The sequence below is a fragment of the Parus major genome, chromosome 1 (genome assembly GCF_001522545.3).
Source record: "Parus major isolate Abel chromosome 1, Parus_major1.1, whole genome shotgun sequence".
NCBI classification, from domain to species: domain Eukaryota; kingdom Metazoa; phylum Chordata; class Aves; order Passeriformes; family Paridae; genus Parus; species Parus major.
Window position 1 is genome coordinate 60,070,544 of NC_031768.1, and position 8,994 is coordinate 60,079,537.

The following is an 8,994-nucleotide window of genomic DNA, read 5'->3' on the forward strand; positions in this document are numbered from 1 at the left end:
TGCAGCTGACAGCTCCTTCCATATTTCTCGTCTTCCTTCTTCCCAAACTGGACATGTCTCTACAGTCCATGTGAACATGACCTCCCAAACCTAACACTGGCAGGGAGATGAAAGCAGATTTGTGGTTCAGCCCTGGCTTCATGTTACTGATGTTGTCGTCTTTTCTCTGCTCTGGTATCCACTGCATTTGGAGGCAGTGATGCTTCATGTGGATTTAAAAAGTGTTTAAGAACACCAAATCTGTATTGTACAAATTTCTTCACTGTACAGCTTCTAACAACTGTCTGAACATACCTTTAACCTATCATTTAAATTATGTACCATGTTCCTTAGTACACTTAAATGCATTTGTTAAGGTGCTGATTCTGGGGGTTTTTCTTCGTTTGCCTTCTATCCTACTTCTCACTTACTTTCTGTGACTTTTTCTCCTTTCTGATGTTCAGAGTATTTTCGTTCTCTGCAAAACTTCCCCTTAGTTTTAATCCTAGAACAGCAACACATAGCTGCCACCGCTTTCAAAATACTGCTTTCAGGCTTCCAGTTAGACCAGCTTCTTCTCGGGTAGGGTCACACAGAGGTTATGCTGCTTCTCAACTAATCCTCTGAGGCCTAGAAACAGGTTTTTCAAGCAGAATAAATAACTCTGCTGAGCTATTACACTCATTGCAAAGTGTTAAATAGCTGATTTCAGTGTTTTTGTAGACAATGATGAGTGAATACTGCATTTTGTTTCTTTTTTTAGCCTGCTTTCCTAACGAAACAAAGCTTACACAACTGTTCTGCCTGGCTGTCTGTCTGCTTGTCTGTCAGCCCCTCTTTAATAACTCTGAACCTGTTTGTTGATTTCAGACTGGAATAGAGATCCCAAGGGTATGCTAGTACTGAAGAGCCTTCACTTCTACACCCTAGGAAAGGATGAGGTCCTAACACAGGCTCCAGGGAGCAACAGGTGACTCCATGGCCTTTTGGGATGGCAGTGCTAAAGCACCACGGTTCAGCCGGCGAGGTTTGGCCACCTACCACACAGCCCTCTCTGGGGGCAAAAAGAGCTTGAAGGGGGGCAAGTACTGAGGAGTTTTCTTGGTGAGGAGAAAATTGTTGGTGATTTGGGAAGGATGGTGGCCTGCTCTGTAGTAATGCAAAAGTCTGTAGGCAAGCAAGTATTGCTATTGCTTTTATTCATGGAACAAGCGCATTTATGACAAGGAAAGATGCATGCAAAAAGAGTTTCCTTCTCTGGAGCCTTTCTCTTCATGTGTATGCACATCATGGATTCATGGTGCATGCGTATTCATTTTTCAGATGGTTGGCTTAGTCTTGGATTTGGGTCACTAGGTGCCACTGATATATAAACAGATGTTAATAATATTGCAGGAATGTGAGATTTCATTCTCTGGTACCCAAGAGATGGAGCCTACAGCTTGCAATTTTCAGAGTCCTCATGGGCATTCAAGTTTCCAGCTCCTCCAAGTCTTAAATCTTCTCAGCATTGCTACAATTTTCAGCTGTTTATCCTTGCAGAAGCCTGTTCTTCAGATATCCAGTGTGCAGCTACTTGGTATTTGTCCCCTGTCCCTCTTTGTGCCATGGAAGATGAGACTTTGCAGCTGCTGGTTAGCAGACTTCATACTCTAAGATTTTAACATCTTCCTGCTTTAGCCATGGAGGTCATGGTGTGAATTCTCAGTTGCCTCTACTGATAGCAACTAAGATAAATCATCTGATTCACATGTTAAGCAATAAAGGTGCACACAATTACAGTGTCTTAAAAAAACAATAATTGTGGCAGCTACTACAAACAAAACCAGTGAGAGAACAAAATCTGAACAGCTAAATGAATACTAAAAAGAGAATACATGTGCATCTGGCATCCAGGGCTGAAAGTTTCTGTATTTTATCAGAAATGGGCTGCTAGTGAGAGTGAATTCTAAATAAGGTGCCATCAGCTAAACAAGTCATTCTGTCAGATTTAATGAGGCCTATTTCCTGGAGGTTTGTACTTCGTACCTGGATTCTCCTCTGTCTAATATGGTAGTGACCTTGATCCAAGCTCTTCTTGTGGATGGGACATTTTTAAACCCATCCCTTTCAAGCTTCTCTGCCAGTGGCTGACATCAAACAGTCCCAGGAAACAGTTCTGGCCACTCAAATTCAATGCTCTGTACTGTCAAATTATCCAAACGGTGCTTGGCATGGTGCTGACCTGTGTAACCATCCCCCAAACGGATCCAGAACACAGTGAGCTTTGGCCAACACCATTTCCATCAAGTAGCTGGCCACCATGTTTTGGAAAACAAGAGCATTTGGTAGTATGTGGCATGGGCTGTGCACAGCCTGCTGCCCTTAATAGCAGAAAATGGTCCTGGAAAATAAAAAAGGAATATAGGCATATGCTATATCAGTTACACCTTTTCCTTTGGACTACTGATACACTACCAGAGCTTTTATCCATCTGCCTATTTATACAGACCCATAGAAAATAAGCATGTTAGACTGCTCTGCCGTCAGATTTGGCTGGAAGTGACTGAGAGCTTCAACATTACTAGTGGGTGGGTGATGGACAGCAATGAGAAGGGGAATTCATAGACATGCAAATGTACACACACATTTATGCATGTATGTGCCCTTGCATGAAGGCTGCAATCACAAACCTTTCCTAAGGAAATCGGGCTAGAAATGCTGTGGCCAAACACAAACTGGTCAATCTGGTGGAGTGTGCTCTGTCACCAATCTTGGCAGTTTCGATGGGACTTAGGTAAAGCAAGCTGTAACCTGGGAGCCTGCACTTTTGGAGCTCCACATTTGCTCAGGCCCCTGAAATTACTTCAGTTGAACTGAATTTTATGTGGAAAAAGGCCACTGAGAATTGACACACACTTTTTGAACGCATTTGACTACGTTGCTTAGCACACCCACAGCAATACCTCGGCTGTGGGTGTGCTAAGCAACGATGTCAGGAGATGTGCAGAAGCTGCCATTGAGCCATCTCGGAGTCTCCATCAGTGAAGTAATCCGAAGCTTGACACAAGTACTTGAAGCCACTTGAGGAATGGGGTGTATTCTTGGCTGGTGAGCTTGCCCCGAGCTAGTGTACATGTTGGCAAATGCAAGGTTCATACAAGGTTGGGTCAAGGACACTGCAGTCTGTCAGAATGGACTACCCAGACAGTGCCAATTCTTGGCACAGTCTAGAACTTGTGTGCTGTTAATTTCCAGTCTGAAGTACCCTCCTGCCCTTTGAAGTTTCAAAGAAAACTTTGAAAGCATGATCTGCTCTAAACTTGGGTAGCAAATCCTCCTGAGTCTGCAAGGAGCTGAACCAAAGTTTGCTAGTGGCAAGAAAATAGCCTCTACATTCAGTAGCATGCCATCTTCAAGGGAAGGGTTTAAGAGGTGGATATTAGCAGGTTACATCTCGTCTTTTCCGTAGGTAGGGTTTATATTCACAGCCCAAACCTGCTGCTCATGCTTCCCTTGATATACTATCCCTCCCTTCATCCTGCTTCCCCAATGCTGGAATGTGGAATTGTTGATACTCTACCAGCTGGGGGGTGGTTTATTTGTCCTGCACAGGGGAAAGACATTTGCACGTTGCTTTTTTCACCCGCTTTCTGAGGAATTTCCAAACAATCTGTGCTGAAAAAGAAAAGTTTCCTCATGGACTTCCACAGAAACTCATGAAAACCCAGGTTCTTAATAATTTGGATGGTGATTATTGTTTTTTTCTCTCTTATCAGCCATCAACAGAAGATCAAAGCAGCAGCCTTAAAGACAGGGTGGTATAGCTAGCAAGGGTACAAGACATTACAGGTTGTCAAGATGGTATTGTTCAGGGCTGTCAAAATTAAAGGTAATTTATGCATGGTAAGGGCAAGCTAAAATCAAGGCCTTGCAGAAGAACCTAAACATTGTAGTAGTCTAGCTTCTAGAAATATTTCATTGACTGAATGTTAATGTGTCTGTGGGATTTTCAGGAGTGTGCATTGAGGGCAGCAGAAAATGGAATGGAGTTTAATCTGGAAAGAGACAAGAAAATTATGTCTTTCCCTGTTAGAATCAAAGCCAAAGAGAATTTGGACACTTTCCATTACTTAGAACTGACTAAGCCTCTCTTTTGAATTTAGTTTAGTGTCTGTTGCAGAGATGCCAGCAAAGCTATCCATCAAATGCTGGGAGGGAAAAAACACAGGTGCTCTCCTGACCCAGCTATTTATAGGAAAGGCTGGCAATTGCATGTGATACAAATGCCCTGGTTGTGTTTTCTACATTTCAGAGCTCTAAATCCAGCTCTTTGGCTGAAAACACAGCTCAGAAAATGATAATTGGCTACCAGTTGTTGCTGTTTAGCAAAGTTGAAAAAACAGGAATTAAATTTAACAACTGGAGACTGGGAAAGGAGAAGAAAATCTGGGCATTTTTGTAGAAAACTTTCTGGTTTAAGACAAAGGTGTAAGGGTACCAAAGAACTTCCATGGTATATTAGTGTAAGTATAATAGTATTTTATCAAAACCTGTACATCCAGTCATATGCATATTTAGGATGCAGAAAGTGCTGTGGCTTCTAGGTACACACCAGGATTTGAATTGGCAGATATTTCACTAAACTTCTCAGAAATTTTCTGTTTGTTCTCCTGCTATTTGAGGAAATCCCAGGTAAACTATTTTTTTCTGAGATAATGATTGTTGCCATAGGTTTCTGAAAGTTCTCATAATTTGTTAATTCTTAAGGCTAAAAATTATAATAAATATGAGAAACATCTGGGATTAAAGCAGAAACATTTGGAGCCTACCGAAGGGATCATTGAGAGCTTTGCATAATGATATGAGCATGTTGCTTCCTTTCTCAACATGACTGCTATTGTCTCAGTTCCCATAAAAACTGTTTCACTATATTTTTAACCACTTTTTAAAGCAAGTCTTAGCAGATTGCAAAGCCAGCAACAAATAAAGCAGTTTCAGATTCTTACCTCTCTCAGGATTCTTCCAGCAGTTCTGCTAAAACTGATGTGCGAACACATTGACCTACTTTGGCAGAGATTTCCACAAGTCTTACAGGACTTAGAGTTCTTCACTCTATTATTATTTCCTTCTATATGCTTTAAGCAAGGGATTTGTTAGAAAGTCACATAATCAGCAACATAAATTGCTGCTGGACAAAAAAAAGTGCATATTTATGAAATAAATAAATAAATTTTAAAAACCCCAAACCAGCTCTTATTCTGTATTGAATAAGAGCTTGTTCAAAGGCAGCAGACTCTATGCAGACTACCTGCTCACCTGATAAGTTAGTGGAAGAAACAGTATAAGCAGTGGGTGTGGACAACAAATCCAAGAATATTCCATTTTCCTGGAATACCAGAAGCCTAAGGGCCTCTGCCTCAGCTGATCCAAAGTAACAGAAAGAGTTTAAATGGAAGAAATGTAGATTTGGATCGGATATTAGGAAGAATTTCTTTACTGTGAGGGTGGTGAGGCACTGGCATAGGTTTCCCAGAGAAGCTGTGGATGCCCCATCCCTGGAAATGTTCAAGGCCAGGTTAGATGGGGCTTTGAACAGCCTGGTGTAATGGAAGGTGTCCCTGCCCATGGTAGCAGGGTTGGAACAAGAGGATCTTAAAGGTTCCTTTCAAACCAAACCATTCTATGGTTCTGTGAAATCATATCCCAGCAGTACTCCATTCTGCCTCATGCAAACCCCATCTTTCATAAAAGCACTTGAATACCTTCAGGGAACTAAAAAGGTGACTATAACTACACCCAGATTCTGGTCCTAGCACCCTTTCTATAAATAATGTGCTGAGACCATTTTATTCATCTTGTTAAGCAGCATGGTAGAAAATGAAAGCCCTACATCTCATGTAGCATTTTTCTAACCTACTTTCCAAAAGATTTGAAATAGAAATATCTGTGAGTGCATGTTTTTCCCTTTTTTTTTCTCTGAACTCCAGCAATTACATGTATTTCCAAACAATATGGGAATTTTAATGTATTTGATAAAAAGATAGAAGTTCATCTTTAGTTTGCACAGGCTTAATGATGTAGAGGAGAAAGGTTGTAGTGTAAGGAGATTCAGGGGTGACCTTATCACTCTCTACAACTCCCTGAAAGGTGGCTGTACTCAGGTGGGGGTCGGTCTCTTTCTCCAGGCAGCAGCTGACAGAATGAGAGGACACAGTCTCAAGCTGTGCCAAGGGAGATATAGGTTGGATATTAGCAAAAAGTTTTTCATGGAAAGAGTGATAAAGTACTGGAATGGTCTGCCTGGGGAGGTGGTGGAGTCACCATCCCTGGATGTGTTTAAAATAGACTGGCTGTGGCACTCGGTGCCATAGTCCAGTTGTGGTGCTAGGGCATGGGTTGGACTCCATGAAGGTCTCTTCCAACCTAGTCATTCGGTGAATTCTGTGAACTTTTACTCCTGATATAACATGAGGATGGAGAGAAGTAAGAAAGAAGTAACAAAGAGAGAAGCCCTACTGCATAAAAGGCATTGCGTAACAGCCATAGCTCTCCTGAGTTTCACAGACACAGAGCTGCAGGGAGCCAGGGGCTCTCCTAGCCCTGCTTCAGACCAGCTTGCCACCCTGAGCAGCAGCAGCTGCAGAGGGAGGTTCTGTAGCCATTACTAATGCAATAGCATATGTGACGATGATTTTATAATACTGACGCAAGGTAGGTGGGGAGGTGACGCACCAAGCCCCACACCTGCCCCAACACTGTAATGTCTCTGTGGAAAGCCAGTGCTAGTCACTCACAATCCCAGAGGCTGTCAAAACGCTCTGAATGTAATTCTCTGATAAGCAATGTGTACATTGCTATGACACTGTCGGAAGTTCTCCGTGCAAGTCATGCCATCTGGGAAGGGCAGTCTCATCCTGGAAGGTAAGCCTGGCACTGGCTGTACATCCCACATCCAGACCTTTTTTAAAGTATGCTTAAATGCTTGCAAAAATAGTTCAGGGCTCCTTAGTAGCTTATATAGAAGAATAGTCCTGTGAACTTTACGGTTTGTTGGCACATGGTGAAACCCTGATACTGTGGGGTCCAATAGCAATCTGGGAAGATCAGGGTACCAAACAGAATAGCATCTCAGAAACCAGCTGCTCACCAGTTCTGGCCTGGACTCCCATGGTTAACATGATGCTTCAAAGAAAGTTTAAGTGACAGCTTGGGCATAGGCAGCTATCAAATCCTCTTTAAGTTCCTGGGGAGTTTTTTGGGTTTTTTTTAAATGCTTTACTTCTGTAGCAATGTTTCCAATTCATAACCAAAGGTGAAAACCTTTCCTTAGCAATAGCAAAACTACTTTTATTTGGAGAGTGTCCAAAGCATCTAAAACGGATGTGAGTGAATCTGTTGGGGTGTGGCACAATTTTTTTACCAAGCCAAACAGAGAGGTATTTTTATGCAGAGCCTGTGGGTACCTTCAAGCCCTGAGCAGTTCATCAATCTCAAGATCCATCTCCAATCAGAAAAGTCAGTTTAAGAGCTGCTCTTGTTTTACACTGGGGAGAGGTACACAGAAGCCTTTTCTGTTTTATCTAGTGTGTCTCTGTAAGGGGCAAGCAGTAAAATGACATCCTAGAACTCTGAGAAATATATAGCATCACACTGTATGTTCACAGTGTTTATGATGAATTACTTGAAATACACAGACCAAGAAATGCAGGATTTGAAAGAAACCTAAGAACTAATATTGGTTTCTTAGAGTGCTGAAATAGCAGAAGATAAGCTTATCAAGTGAAAGCCTAGCTCCACTGAAATCAGTAGGAGTTTTGTTTGGGCTTTCAAAAAAATGATAACTGCACTGTGAGCTAGTTTATGGCTTTCACTAGGTAGGAACTACAAAGTGAAACCATATCCTTATACAGTAGACAGGTATTTGCCAATCATGTTTGGGCTAGGATCAGGAACAAACAAAATTTGCTCTGTTCTTTCTTTTTTGGTCTTCTAATTAATTTCTGCTTCGTTCTGCTGCTGCAAAGAGCAGACATTGAATTGGGATTGTGTGTGTTGACAGTCCTGGCTTGAGCCTTCCCGCGGGTTGGCTGAGATTTCACAATACATTTTTTCCCATGGTGTTTTCTGTCACATATTTTTTTAAACAAGCACTGTTCTGTCAGCTATAGAGGACAGAAAGAAAAGATGTGCTGTAGAACAGCAAGCAAAAGGCAATTTCAGTTTTAGGATTTGCAAGATTATATAATGGTATTAGCAACTCTCCTTTTCTGTAATCTCTTTATAAAATGTATATTCTATTTATTAAACATGCTGTTCAAAGGAATAAAGGCAATTAAGGAACATTTCATTAGAAAGAATGACGCAATTTACCTTTGGCCACAGAAGCATAAGCTCTACTGACATTACAAAGTCACTGCCAACAGATCTGGACTTTGGCTTCAATCTAGAGGAAACAGACACCTGAAAATGAGCCCAGCTGAGCATCTATTTGCTGCCACATTAGCTGTGAAAACTATGACGGACATGCAGATCCACATGAAGTCATACAGCAAATATTTGGTGCCATTACATGTACTGTGGTTCTTCCTGTTCAGAGAACTCCTGTTCAGCTAATTTTTCCAAGAGAATAGACTTCTGAAGCAGTTGATATTGACACCATTGGTATGAGCTTGTCCCCTTTGAAATCACTGATAAAATTTCTGTTCTCTTGGACTGAAGCAGTATGGGGCCAGGAAGCTATAGAGATAAAACACCAAAATCTACTTTGAAAGTTAAGGAAGCATTAAGGTCAGAAAAATAACTTTCATTAAGTATGACAAAAATCAATGCCATTTGCACTGTCCAGCTATTCATCTTTGTACATGCAGATTATCTGCATCTGGTTATCACACTTCATAATCCCAGCCTGGCTCTGATTGAAAAAATGCTTTACAAAACATACAGCCCAGGGCAGAAGACTCCATAAAGTCAATGTTTTTACTGCTTTTCTTACTGATGTAACAACCCTCATGTCATGGCTTTTTTTTTTTTTTT